Source organism: Triticum urartu, chromosome 1, assembly GCF_003073215.2.
Source record: "Triticum urartu cultivar G1812 chromosome 1, Tu2.1, whole genome shotgun sequence".
Taxonomy (NCBI): Eukaryota; Viridiplantae; Streptophyta; class Magnoliopsida; order Poales; family Poaceae; genus Triticum; species Triticum urartu.
Window position 1 is genome coordinate 126,223,647 of NC_053022.1, and position 15,008 is coordinate 126,238,654.

The window sequence follows — 15,008 nt, forward strand, 5'->3', positions numbered from 1 at the left end:
TTAAATAATTCCTAAAACTGATTTAAATCTTTTAAGATTAATATAAAATAAACCGTAGCTTGGATGGAAAAACTTTGTACATGAAAGTTGCTCAGAACGACGAGACGAATCCGGATACGCAGCCCATTCATCCGCCACGCATCCCTAGCATAGCGAACACGCAACTTTCCCCCTCCGATTCATCTGTCCGAAAAAGCGAAACATCATGGATATTTTCCTGGATGTTTCCCCCCTTCACCGGTATCACCTCATACTTCGTTAGGTCACCCCTAACATCGCACATTGCCATGTTATGCTTTGTGTTGCTTTGTTTGCTCTGTTATTTATTGTGTCCCCCCTCCGTTACTTCTTTCCGGTAGACCCCGAGACTGCTGCCGGTACCCCCGATCGACTACGGTGTTGACGACCCCTCCTTGCCAGAGCAACCAGGCAAGCCCCCCCTTGATCACCAGACATCGCCTACTCTTCTCTATACTGCTTGCATTAGAGTAGTGTAGCATGTTACTGCTTTCTGTTAATCCTATTCTGATGCATAGCATGTCATTGCTGCTACAACTGTTGATACCTTACCTGCAATCCTAAATGCTTAGTATAGGATGCTAGATTATCATCAGTGGCCCTACACTCTTGTCCGTCTGCCATGCTATACTACTGGGCCGTGATCACTTCGGGAGGTGATCACGGGCATATACTATATACTTTACACTGTTACATTACCGGTGATACTGTTTGGAGTTGGGGGCTGAAGGGGCAGGTGGCTCCATCCATGACAGTGGTGGGCCTGAGTTCCCGACGGCCCCCGACTGTTACTTTGAGGCAGAGCGACAGGGCAGGTTGAGACCACCTAGGAGAGAGGTGGGCCTGGCCCTGGTCGGCGTTCGCGGTTACTTCAAAATAACACGCTTAACGAGATCTGGGTATTTGATCTGAGTCTGGCTACTGGCCTATACGCACTAACCATCTACACGGGGACAGTTATGGGCACTCGACGTCGTGGTATCAGCCGAAGCCTTCGTGATGTGAGCGACTGAGCGGCGCAGGCCGGATTGGACTGGAACGCCCGCTAGGCTAGGTCTGCTTCCGGCCGCGTTCGCAACGTGCAGGTGTGCAAAGGGCGATGGGCCCAGACCCCTGCGCCATAGGATTTAGACCGGCGTGCTAACCTCTCTGTTGTGCCTAGGTAGGGCTGCGACATGTTGATCTTCCGAGGCCAGGCATGACCCAGAAAAGTGTGTCCGGCCAAATGGGATCGAGCGTGTTGGGTTATGTGGTGCACCCCTATAGGGAAGTTAATCTATTCGAATAGCCGTGATCTTCGGTAACAGAACGACTTGGAGTTGTACCTTGACCTTATGACAACTAGAACTGGATACTTAATAAAACACACCCTTCCAAGTGCCAGATACAACTCGGTGGTCGCTCTCTAATAGGGCGACGAGGAGAGGATCGCCGGGTAGGATTATGCTATGCGATGCTACTTGGAGGACTTCAGTCTACTCTCTTCTACATGCTGCAAGACAGAGGCTGCCAGAAGCGTAGTCTTCGATAGGACTAGCTTTCCCCCTCTTATTCTGGCATTCTGCAGTTCAGTCCACCGATATGGACCTTTACACATATACCCATGCATATGTAGTGTAGCTCCTTGCTTGCGAGTACTTTGGATGAGTACTCACGGTTGCTTTCTCCCCCTTTTCCCCCCTTTTCTTTCTTTCTGGTTGCCGCAACCAGATGCTGGAGTCCAGGATCCAGATGCCACCGTTGACGACGACTCCTACTACACCGGAGGTGCCTACTACTACGTGCAGCCCGCTGACGACGACCATGAGTAGTTAGGAGGATCCCAGGCAGGAGGCCTGCGCCTCTTTCGATCTGTATCCCAGTTTGTGCTAGCCTTCTTAAGGCAAACTTGTTTAACTTATGTCTGTACTCAGATATTGTTGCTTCCGCTGACTCGTCTATGATCGAGTTCTTGTATTCGAGCCTTTGAGGCCTCTGGTTTGTAATATGATGCTTGTATGAATTATTTTATTTGTAGAGTTGTGTTGTGATTGTTGGGGAACGTAGTAATTTCAAAAAAATTCCTACGCACACGCAAGATCATGGTGATGCATAGCAACGAGAGGGGAGAGTGTTGTCTACGTACCCACACAAACCGACTGCGGAAGCGTTGACGCAACGTAGAGGAAGTAGTCGTACGTCTTCTCGATCCGACCGATCCAAGCACCGTTACTCCGGCACCTCCGAGTTCTTAGCACACGTACAGCTCGATGACGATCCCCGGGCTCCGATCCAGCAAAGCGTCGGGGAGGAGTTCCATCAGCACGACGGCGTGGTGACGATCTTGATGTTCTACCGTCGCAGGGCTTCGCCTAAGCACCGCTACAATATGATCGAGGTGGAATATGGTGGCAGGGGGCACCGCACACGGCTAAGGAACGATCTCAAGGATCAACTTGTGTGTCTATGGGGTGCCCCCTGCCCCCGTATATAAAGGAGTGGAGGAGGGGAGGGCCGGCCCTCTCTATGGCGCGCCCTAGGGGAGTCCTACTCCCACCGGGAGTAGGATTCCCCCTTTCCTAGTCCAACTAGGAGTCCTTCCATGTATTAGGAGTAGGAGTCAAGGCAAGGCAAGGGAAAAGAGGAGAGAAGGAAGGAGGGGGCGCAGCCCTTCCCCCTAGTCCAATTCGGACTAGGCCTTGGGGGGGCGCCCAACCTCTCCTATCTCTTTCCCCTAAAGCCCAATAAGGCCCATATACTCCCCGGCGAATTCCCGTAACTCTCCGGTACTCCGAAAAATAGTCGGATCACTCGGAACCTTTCCGATGTCCGAATATAGTCGTCCAATATATCGATTTTTACGTCTCGACCATTTCGAGACTCCTCGTCATGTCCCCGATCTCATCTGGGACTCCGAAATCCTTCGGTACATCAAAACTCATAAACTCATAATATAACTGTCATCGAAACCTTAAGCGTGCGGACCCTACGGTTCGAGAACAATGTAGACATGACCGAGACACGTCTCCGGTCAATAACCAATAGCGGGACCTGGATGCCCATATTGGCTCCTACATATTCTGCGAAGATCTTTATCGGTCAGACCGCATAACAACATACGTTGTTCCCTTTGTCATCGGTATGTTACTTGCCCGAGATTCGATCGTCGGTATCCAATACCTAGTTCAATCTCGTTACCAGCAAGTCTCTTTACTCGTTCTGTAATACATCATCTTGCAACTAACTCATTAGTTGTAATGCTTGCAAGGCTTATGTGATGTGCATTACCGAGAGGGCCCAGAGATACCTCTCCGACAATCGGAGTGACAAATCCTAATCTCGAAATACGCCAACCCAACATCTACCTTTGGAGACACCTGTAATGCTCCTTTATAATCACCCAGTTACGTTGTGACGTTTGGTAGCACCCAAAGTGTTCCTCTGGCAAACGGGAGTTGCATAATCTCATAGTCATAGGAACATGTATAAGTCATGAAGAAAGCAATAGCAACATACTAAACGATCGGGTGCTAAGCTAATGGAATGGGTCATGTCAATCAGATCATTCATCTAATGATGTGATCCCGTTAATCAAATAACAACTCTTTATCCATGGTTAGGAAACATAACCATCTTTGATTAACGAGCTAGTCAAGTAGAGGCATACTAGTGACACTCTGTTTGTCTATGTATTCACACATGTATTATGTTTCTGGTTAATACAATTCTAGCATGAATAATAAACATTTATCATGATATAAGGAAATAAATAATAACTTTATTATTGCCTCTAGGGCATATTTCCTTCAGTCTCCCACTTGCACAAGAGTCAATAATCTAGTTCACATCGCCATGTGATTTAACAGCAATAGTTCACATCACCATGTGATTAACACCCATAGTCCACATCGATATGTGACCAACACCCAAAGGGTTTACTAGAGTCAATAATCTAGTTCACATTGTTTATGTGATTAACACCCAAAGAGTACTAAGGTGTGATCATGTTTTGCGTGTGAGATAATATTAGTCAACGGGTCTGTCACATACAGATCCGTAAGTATTTTGCGAATTCTATGTCTGCAATGCTCTGCATGGAGCTACTCTAGCTAATTGCTCCCACTTTCAATATGTATCTAGATCGAGACTTAGAGTCATCCAGATCGGTGTCAAAACTTGCATCGACGTAACTTTTTACGACGAACCTTTTTGTCACGTCCATAATCGAGAAACATATCCTTATTTTAGTAAGGATAATTCTGACCGTTGTCCAGTGATCTACTCCTAGATCACTATCGTACTCCCTTGCTAAATCAGTGCAGGGTATACAATAGATCTGGTATACAGCATGACATACTTTATAGAACCTATGGCTAAGGCATAGGGAATGACTTTCATTCTCTTTCTATCTTCTGCCGTGGTCGGGCTTTGAGTCTTACTCAACTTCACACCTTGTAATACAGGCAAGAACTCTTTCTTTGACTGCTCTATTTTGAACTACTTCAAAATCTTGTCAAGGTATGTACTCATTGAAAAAACTTATCAAGCGTCTTGATCTATCTTTATAGATCTTGAAGCTCAATATGTAAGCAGCTTCACCGAAGTCTTTCTTTGAAAAAACTCCTTTCAAATACTCCTTTATGCTTTACAGAATAATTCTACATTATTTCCGATCAACAATATGTCAATCACATATACTTATCAGAAATGCTGTAGTGCTCCCACTCACTTTCTTGTAAATACAGGCTTCACCGCAAGTCTGCATAAAACTATATGATTTGATCAACTCATCAAAGCATATATTTCAACCCCGAGATGCTTGTACCAGTCCATAGATGGATTGCTGGAGCTTGCATATTTTGTTAACATCTTTAGGATCGACAAAACCTTCTAGTTGCATCGTATACAACTCTTCTTTAATAAATCCATTAAGGAATGCGGTTTTGTTTATCCATTTGCTAGATTTCATAAAATGTGGCAATTGCTAACATGATTCGAACAGACTTAAGCATAGATACAAGTGAGAAACTCTCATCGTAGTCAACACCTTCAACTTGTCGAAACCTTTTGCGACAATTCTAGCTTTGTAGATAGTAACACTACTATCAGCGTCCGTCTTCCTCTTGAAGATCCATTTATTTTCTATGGCTTGCCGATCATCGGGCAAATCCATCAAAGTCCATACTTTGTTCTCATACATGGATCATATCTCAGATTTCATGGCCTCAAACCATTTTGCGGAATCTGGGCTCATCATCGCTTCCTCATAGTTCGCAAGTTCGTCATGGTCTAGTAACATGACTTCCAGAATAGGATTACCGTACCACTCTGGTGCGGATCTCACTCTGGTTTACCTATGAGATTCGGTAGTAACTTGATCTGAAGTTTCATGATCATCATCATTAGCTTCCTCACTAATTGGTGTAGGTGTCACAGAAACCGGTTTCTGTGATGTACTACTTTCCAATAAGGGAGGAGGTACAGTTACCTCATCAAGTTCTACTTTCCTCCCACTCACTTCTTTCGAGAAAAACTCCTTCTCCAGAAAGTTTCCGAATTTAGCAACAAAATTCTTGCCTTCGGATCTGTGATAGAAGGTGTACCCAACAATATCCTTTGGGTATCCTATGAAGACATATTTCTCCGATTTGGGTTTGAGCTTATCAGGTTGAAACTTTTTCACATAAGCATTGCAACCTCAAACTTTAAGAAACGACAGCTTAGGTTTCTTGCTAAACCATGGTTCATACGGTGTCGTCCCAACGGATTTAGATGGTGCCCTATTTAACGTGAATGCAGCTGTCTCTAATGCATAACCCCAAAACGATAGTGGTAGATCGGTAAGATACATCATAGATTGCACTATATCCAATAAAGGACGGTTATGACGTTCGGACACACCATTACATTGTGGTGTTCCAGGTGGCATGAGTAGTGAAACTATTTCACATTGTTTTTAACTGAAGGCCAAACTCGTAACTCAAATACTCTTCTCTACGATTAGATCGTAGAAACTTTATTTTCTTGTTACGATGATTTTCCACTTCACTCTGAAATTCTTTGAACTTTTCAAATGTTTCAGACTTATGTTTCATCAAGTAGATATACTCATATCTACTCAAATCATCTGTGAAGATCAGAAAATAATGATACTTGTCGCGAGCCTCAATATTCATCGGACCACATACATCAGTATGTATGATTTCCAACAAATCTGTTGCTCGCTCCATTGTTCCGAAGAACAGAGTCTTAGTCATCTTGCCCATGAGGCATGGTTCGCAAGCATCAACTGATTCATAATCAAGTGATTCCAAAAGCCCATCAGCATGGAGTTTCTTCATGCGCTTTACACCAATATGACCTAAACAGCAGTGCCACAAATAAGTTGCACTATCATTATTAACTTTGCATCTTTTGGTTTCAATATTATGATTATGTGTATTACTATGATCGAGGTCCAACGAACTATTTTCATTGGGTGTGTAACCATATAAGGTTTTATTCATGTAAACAGAACAACAATTTATTCTCTTACTTAAATGAATAACCGTATTGCAATAAATATGATCAAATCATATTCATGCTCAACGCAAACACCAAATAACACTTATTCAGGTTCAACACTAATCCCGAAATTATAGGGAGTGTGCGATGATGATCATATCAATCTTGGAACCACTTCCAACACACATCGTCACTTCACCCTTAACTAGTCTCTGTTCATTCTGCAACTCCCGTTTCGAGTTACTAATCTTAGCAACTGAACTAGTATCAAATACTGAGGGGTTGCTATAAACACTAGTAAAGTACACATCAATAACATGTATATCAAATATACTTATGTTCACTTTGCCATCCTTCTTATCCGCCAATCACTTGGGGTAGTTCCGCTTCCAGTGACCAGTCCCTTTGCAGTCGAAGCACTCAGTCTCAGGCTTAGGACCAGACTTGGGCTTCTTCACTTGAGCAGCAACTTGCTTGCTGTTCTTCTTGAAGTTCCCCTTTCTTCCCTCTGTCCTTTTCTTGAAACTAGTGATCTTGTCAACCATCAACACTTGATGTTTTTCTTGATTTCTACCTTCGTTGATTTCAGCATCACGAAGAGCTTGGGAGTTGTTTCCGTTATCCCTTGCATATTATAGTTCATCACGAAGTTCTACTAACTTGGTGATGGTGACTAGAGAATTCTGTAAATCACTATCTTATCTGGAAGATTAACTCCCACTTGATTCAAGCGATTGTAGTACCCAGACAATCTGAGCACATGCTCACTAGTTGAGCGATTCTCCTCCATCTTTTAGCTATAGAACTTGTTGGAGACTTCATATCTCTCAACTCGGGTATTTGCTTGAAATATTAACTTCAACTCCTGGAACATCTCATATGGTCCATGACGTTCAAAACGTCTTTGAAGTCCCGATTCTAAGCCGTTAAGCATGGTGCACTAAACTATCAAGTAGTCATCATATTGAGCTAGCCAAACGTTCATAACGTCTGCATCTGCTCCTGCAATAGGTCTGTCACCTAGCGGTGCATCAAGGACATAATTCCTCTGTGCAGCAATGAGGATAAACCTCAGATCACGGATCCAATCCGCATCATTGCTACTAACATCTTTCAACACAATTTTCTCTAAGAACATATCAAAATAAACACAGGGAAGCAACAACGCGAGCTATTGATCTACAACATAATTTGCAAAATACTACCAGGACTAAGTTCATGATAAATTTAAGTTCAATTGAATCATATTACTTAAGAACTCCCACTTAGATAGACATCCCTCTAATCCTCTAAGTGATCACGTGATCCAAATCAACTAAACCATGTCCGATCATCACGTGAGATGGAGTAGTTTCATTGGTGAACATCACTATGTTGATCATATCTACTATATGATTCACGCTCGACCTTTCGGTCTCCGTGTTCCGAGGCCATATCTGTATATGCTTGGCTCGTCAAGTATAACCTGAGTATTCCGCGTGTGCAACTGTTTTGCACCCGTTGTATTTGAACGTAGAGCCTATCACACCCGATCATCACGTGGTGTCTCAGCACGAAGAACTTTCGCAACGGTGCATACTCAGGGAGAACACTTCTTGATAATTTAGTGAGAGATCATCTTATAATGCTACCGTCAATCAAAGCAAGATAAGATGCATAAAACATAAACATCACATGCAATCAATATAAGTGATATGATATGGCCATCATCATCTTGTGCTTGTGATCTCCATCTTCGAAGCACCGTCATGATCACCATCGTCACCGGCGCGACACCTTGATCTCCATCGTAGCATCGTTGTCGTCTCGCCAATCTTATGCTTCCACGACTATCGCTACCGCTTAGTGATAAAGTAAAGCATTACATTGCGATTGCATTGCATACAATAAAGCGACAACCATATGGCTCCTGCCAGTTGCCGATAACTCGGTTACAAAACATGATCATCTCATACAATAAAATTCAGCATCATGCCTTGACCATATCACATCACAACATGCCCTGCAAAAACAAGTTAGACGTCCTCTACTTTGTTGTTGCAAGTTTTACATGGCTGCTACGGGCTTAAGCAAGAATCAATCTCACCTACGCATCAAAACCACAACGATAGTTTGTCAAATAGACTCCGTTTTAACCTTCGCAAGGACCGGGCGTAGCCACACTCGGCTCAACTAAAGTTGGAGAAACAGTCACCCGCAAGCCACCTCTGTGCAAAGCACGTCGGGAGAACCGGTCTCGCGTAAGCGTACGCGTAATGTTGGTCCAGGCCGCTTCATCCAACAATACCGCCGAACCAAAGTATGACATGCTGGTAGGCAGTATGACTTATATCGCCCACAACTCACTTGCGTTCTACTCGTGCATATAACATCAAACCATAAAACCTAGGCTCTGATACCACTGTTGGGGAACGTAGTAATTTTAAAAAAATTCCTACGCACACGCAAGATCATGGTGATGCATAGCAACGAGAGGGGAGAGTGTTGTCTACGTACCCACGCAGACCGACTACGAAAGCGTTGACGCAACGTAGAGGAAGTAGTCGTACGTCTTCTTGTTCCGACCGATCCAAGCACCGTTACTCCGGCACCTCCGAGTTCTTAGCACACGTACAGCTCGATGACGATCCCCGGGCTCCGATCCAGCAAAGCGTCGGGGAGGAGTTCCATCAGCACGACGGCGTGGTGATGATCTTGATGTTCTACCGTCGCAGGGCTTCGCCTAAGCACCGCTACAATATGATCGAGGTGGAATATGGTGGCAGGGGGCACCGCACACGGCTAAGGAACGATCTCAAGGATCAACTTGTGTGTCTATGGGGTGCCCCCTGCCCCCGTATATAAAGGAGTGGAGGAGGGGAGGGCCGGCCCTCTCTATGGCGCGCCCTAGGGGAGTCCTACTCCCACCGGGAGTAGGATTCCCCCTTTCCTAGTCCAACTAGGAGTCCTTCCATGTATTAGGAGTAGGAGTCAAGGCAAGGCAAGGGAAAAGAGGAGAGAAGGAAGGAGGGGGCGGCAGCCCTTCCCCCTAGTCCAATTCGGACTAGGCCTTGGGGGGGCGCCCAACCTCTCCTATCTCTTTCCCCTAAAGCCCAATAAGGCCCATATACTCCCCGGCGAATTCCCGTAACTCTCCGGTACTCCGAAAAATACTCGAATCACTCGGAACCTTTCCGATGTCCGAATATAGTCGTCCAATATATCGATCTTTACGTCTCGACCATTTCGAGACTCCTCGTCATGTCCCGATCTCATCCGGGACTCCGAACTCCTTCGGTACATCAAAACTCATAAACTCATAATATAACTGTCATCGAAACCTTAAGCGTGCGGACCCTACGGGTTCGAGAACAATGTAGACATGACCGAGACACGTCTCCGGTCAATAACCAATAGCGGGACCTGGATGCCCATATTGGCTCCTACATATTCTACGAAGATCTTTATCGGTCAGACCGCATAACAACATACGTTGTTCCCTTTGTCATCGGTATGTTACTTGCCCGAGATTCGATCGTCGGTATCCAATACCTAGTTCAATCTCGTTACCGGCAAGTCTCTTTACTCGTTTCCGTAATACATCATCTTGCAACTAACTCATTAGTTGTAATGCTTGCAAGGCTTATGTGATGTGCATTACCGAGAGGGCCCAGAGATACCTCTCCGACAATCGGAGTGACAAATCCTAATCTCGAAATACGCCAACCCAACATCTACCTTTGGAGACACCTGTAATGCTCCTTTATAATCACCCAGTTACGTTGTGACGTTTGGTAGCACCCAAAGTGTTCCTCTGGCAAACGGGAGTTGCATAATCTCATAGTCATAGGAACATGTATAAGTCATGAAGAAAGCAATAGCAACATACTAAACGATCGGGTGCTAAGCTAATGGAATGGGTCATGTCAATCAGATCATTCATCTAATGATGTGATCCCGTTAATCAAATAACAACTCTTTATCCATGGTTAGGAAACATAACCATCTTTGATTAACGAGCTAGTCAAGTAGAGGCATACTAGTGACACTCTGTTTGTCTATGTATTCACACATGTATTATGTTTCCGGTTAATACAATTCTAGCATGAATAATAAACATTTATCATGATATAAGGAAATAAATAATAACTTTATTATTGCCTCTAGGGCATATTTCCTTCAGTGATATCTTCCCGTGAGTCCCTGATCTTGATCGTATATGTTTGCGTGTATGATTAGTGTACGATTGAATCGGGGGCGTCAGAAGTTGGTATCAGAGCCGACTGCCTGTAGAATCCCCCTTCCACACTCCTTGGCCGAAGTTGAGTCTAGTCGATGAAAATTGTTTTACTAACTTGGTTGTGCGGCCCCTGGGCCCACGTCGCCATCGGGTGTTATTAGGATCTTTTATTCCTCGATCTATACTCTGGTACTCTGATCTCTGTTCTATTCGGGTTAAATGATTTTTTTAAAATCTAACTCTAGGTTCTCGTTAACACTTCCTTCTCGAGAACCCTTTCATTACGGATGATCGACTGCTTCAACAGAAGATTCTGACAATACTCTTCGATATTTTCTCGAGACCTTGTGCCTGTTGCTTTTGCAATTCCCTACCACCAAAAAATCCCTATGGATAAATACTTACACCTATCGTTCTTACTTTTATTCCCAGTTGGTCTTGTTATTACAAGATACCCCGAAATACTCGTCGTTGTTTCGATAATCCTTTGAGCTTACTGCCTTGCTGTTCTTTGTCACCTGAATACCCCTACGGATAATTCTCACACTTATCGAGTATCCGCTCATCCCCCAGTTGTTCATGTGTTTCACAATGGTCATCGAAATACTGTTCGATCCTCCAAAAATCCTTACTAGCTTATTGCTCTGCAATACTTGTCTGCTTGCATGATGGATGCTTTCCATATGTCTGGCAATATTCGTTAGTATCCTTAGGCACTGTCATTTTGATCCCTTTGATTCAACATGAGTGCGAATGCATGCAATCATCAGTTGATCCTTTTAAATTATCTTTCCGGCTTAGACGTCATTTTAAACATGAGCTGGTTCTCAACAAATCCAATTGCCGTCGATTGTACCCCTAAGGCTATTCAACTTATCCATCCCTAATCAGAACATTGCTTCTGATACCTTGATTTGAAAATCATAATTCCTTTGAATTTGAGCTCTGGATTAGTCAGTTGTTTCCATAATCCAATGCCTTTGCATTGTTACTTCCTCTGGTTGTGTGTCGATGCTCACGTCAGCTCCGTTATGGACCGGCAGATCCTTTAATGGATTTATGCGACAACGTCCTTCATATTCAATAACCGTGTGAGCCTTCCCTTGGATACATAATGCCTTTGGTAAATTGTATCATCTACTTTCTCAACCTTGCTCTACTTTCGAGCTTGTGATATTTACTCTTGAAACTTGTGGTATATGTTTCTAAGAAGCCCCTATGGGTTGAACATATGCCTTCTCTAAACTGTGTGAACTCAAAAGTTTTCACGAGTCATACACTTCTGGTATTTTGCCAGATAAAATTTCAACACTACAACTTCTTCGAAAGTGAGAAGTGAATGAAAGGTTAGGCATTGGAGAAGTGGGAGTCGACCTTGAACTTTGTGTTCATGCCCATGGACACGATGTAGATCTTATCATTAAAGCTTCTCTTAAATTAAATTATTCCTTTGGTATAAGTTCATCTTATATCCGGGATCTAGCCTTTTGCAATCGTGGTTCCGACCATGTTCTCCTTTAAATACCATTTCACGTGCAAGTTTAAGCGCTTGTCTTCTGTGGAGCAATACCCCAGTCCAACCTCTACTTTGATCTGTCATCGAGTATTACTCCCTCTGGTATCTCAAGATTATCACGGAACTGCATAACTTCTTATGAGTTCTTCTTCAAGTATTATTTGACTTTCGCTGCACCATCATTTGACTTGATGTCATCGCCGACCGATTACATCTTCATGAAATCTCTCGACAAATGTGTCATGGTCATCAGCAACATCCCGAGCTCTTCCAAGATATATATCAAATTCTTGATGAGAAATACCATCCTCGCCCCTTAATGGTTTGTGTTATCACCGACCACTTTAATGCCTTCCGTTCAACACAAACTTATTCGTGTTTTGTGTTATACCTTGAGATCCTTGCTATCCAGTATTTGTTCTTCTTTACCTTGGAATGTTACCACCTTTTATGTCAAGAATGTCGTGGTAATTTTACCACCTCTTGAGAATTCTTGATATAGTAATATCTCTCGCCTTTTGCATTCATTTCTTGGTCTCCGTGTTGTTTCTAACCGGAATACCGACAAATGGTCTGTGATGTGTAAATTCTAAACTTCTAGCAACCCTATTGCTTTAAAGTTATTGGTCTACAGTTTCATTCTCAGTCTATTGCTTATTGAATCATCATTCCAACATTGATCGTGCTACCTAGTCCAGATTCCTGGGTGCACCCTTCTATCATTGTTCAGTTGTGTATGTTTCCCTTGAGCATACATCATTATATCATTTGATCCGACAAATGATATTTCCTTGTTCACATAATTGTGGAAACCAATCCTTTGGAAATCTCAATGATTTGTTGCTGAGCCTATCAGCCACCTCCTCATCCTCTCCTTGCTTTACTGATGAACTCTTGTTTCAGAACCCGCTTCCATTGTTCATTTCCTGAGAATCTTACGATGTCTTCTCGTCAATTTGTGTTGCACCTTTTCTTCTCAAACATCCCGAGTCTGATGTATCCTGACACCAATCAGATCTGAATCTCAGTCAGATATGATGGTTGGAACATATTTCCAAGAGTTATCACATTGGTCTTTATGTGACCCGGTAAGGTGATGTCGTGCCTAGCACACCTGAACGGAGGCCCTATTGTTATAGATTCCTTTTCAACATGGTTAGCCATTCTTCCATGAGGAAGTTGTAAGACTTATTCTATGAGTTAATCCTAATGGATCCTTTGTGTATCCAAAGTCCGACCTTGCTCGAAGACCATGTCAATGCTATCTTGAAGCATGTATGTGGTACTCCGATTTTCAACAATAACATTTGAAGCCCAATGCTAAATGTTTCTTGCTCAATTATTCAAACATTTTGATTGGGTAATGTCATGAACTTCCTCTCTCGTTACCCAAATGGTTTTCTATGTTATATCCTGTCATGGATATCATGCTCTGCTTGTCCTTGTGAAGGATATACCCTTGAAAAATGCGTTTAAACACATTTTCCTCTCCATCGTTCTGTTTAATCTGATGATCACCTTTTTCTTTCCATTGTTATGTTTAACCTTTCTGGTGATCTATATGATCTAAGCAGCAATATTCTCCTGCTTATGTAAACACCTCGGTGTACAACTCTATTAGTAAGACCCTGTTACTATTGATTGATGACATTCCGGTAACCACCGATGGACGAGAACTTTGCCTATTGGTCCGCCTCGTCCTAACGAGCAGGAAAGTGGTTCTCTTCGTCCCTCGCCCTTGGTACCGAGGTTGTTGCCGACATAACTAACATGATCGTGCAAGACGTCACCGCCCTTCCTACTTTTAACCCACATGGTGGGCCCATAACCCATAGTTCCACAGGATCGAAACCTGAATCTCCTGTACATCCCTTCTTCAAAGTTATCCCTTATGCTTGGCTTCGTAGGTAATTCGCGAGCCACCTTCCTACTGCTCTATTCTGGTATCAGACGCAATGCTTACTCTCGCCGCTCTGAACCCCTTTCTCACTCTGGTTCAGCCTTTGAGCAGCTATCTATCCGCTTGGACCCTCTCATTGTACCTTCGTATCGTACTCTCGATGTATTTTATATTTTCAACTCGAGAGATAATCTTATGCTCATTCATGGTTAACCCCAGATTGATTCCCTCGTAAGCTTGTTGTCGTAGCCGAGCTGCCCCTTACCTATTCGTAAGTATGTTGGAGTTCCTGAAGAACATGATGACCTGAAGCAGAGGAATGAAGGCATCGATGTAATGGATCGACCTCTCCGAGAAGAGCAACCAAGAACGAGAAGACTCGATAGAATTTCGTAGCCACATCTTTCCCTTACTCCCCTCTTAAATCTCGGGACGAGATTTCTTGTAGTGGAGGAGAATTGTGACGCCCGGATATTTAAGCTATAGTGAACCTCTGTTAATGATGCCACGTCACCTCGGTTACTGTCATTAATATCCTGGTGATTCGATCCCATTCGAATTCAAAATTCAAAATCAAGTCAAACGACAAAAAATTTCAAGCAATAAAACTAAAATGTTCTATTTGTGACAAATAATCCCTAGCTAATAATGGTGGAGAAACCACACTTTTAAGAAATGGTTAAGTACTCTAAAATGAATGAAACGGTAGCAAAACCATTAATTTCAAACTATTTTATTTTAGGTGCCAAGTTAATTCTGGTAGTGGCATAGTTATTAATGTTGTTTTAGATACAACTTTTGTATTTTATAAAACTAGAACTTAATAGAATGGAAAAGCAATAAGAGAAGAAAAGTAAAAGAAAAAGAAAAAG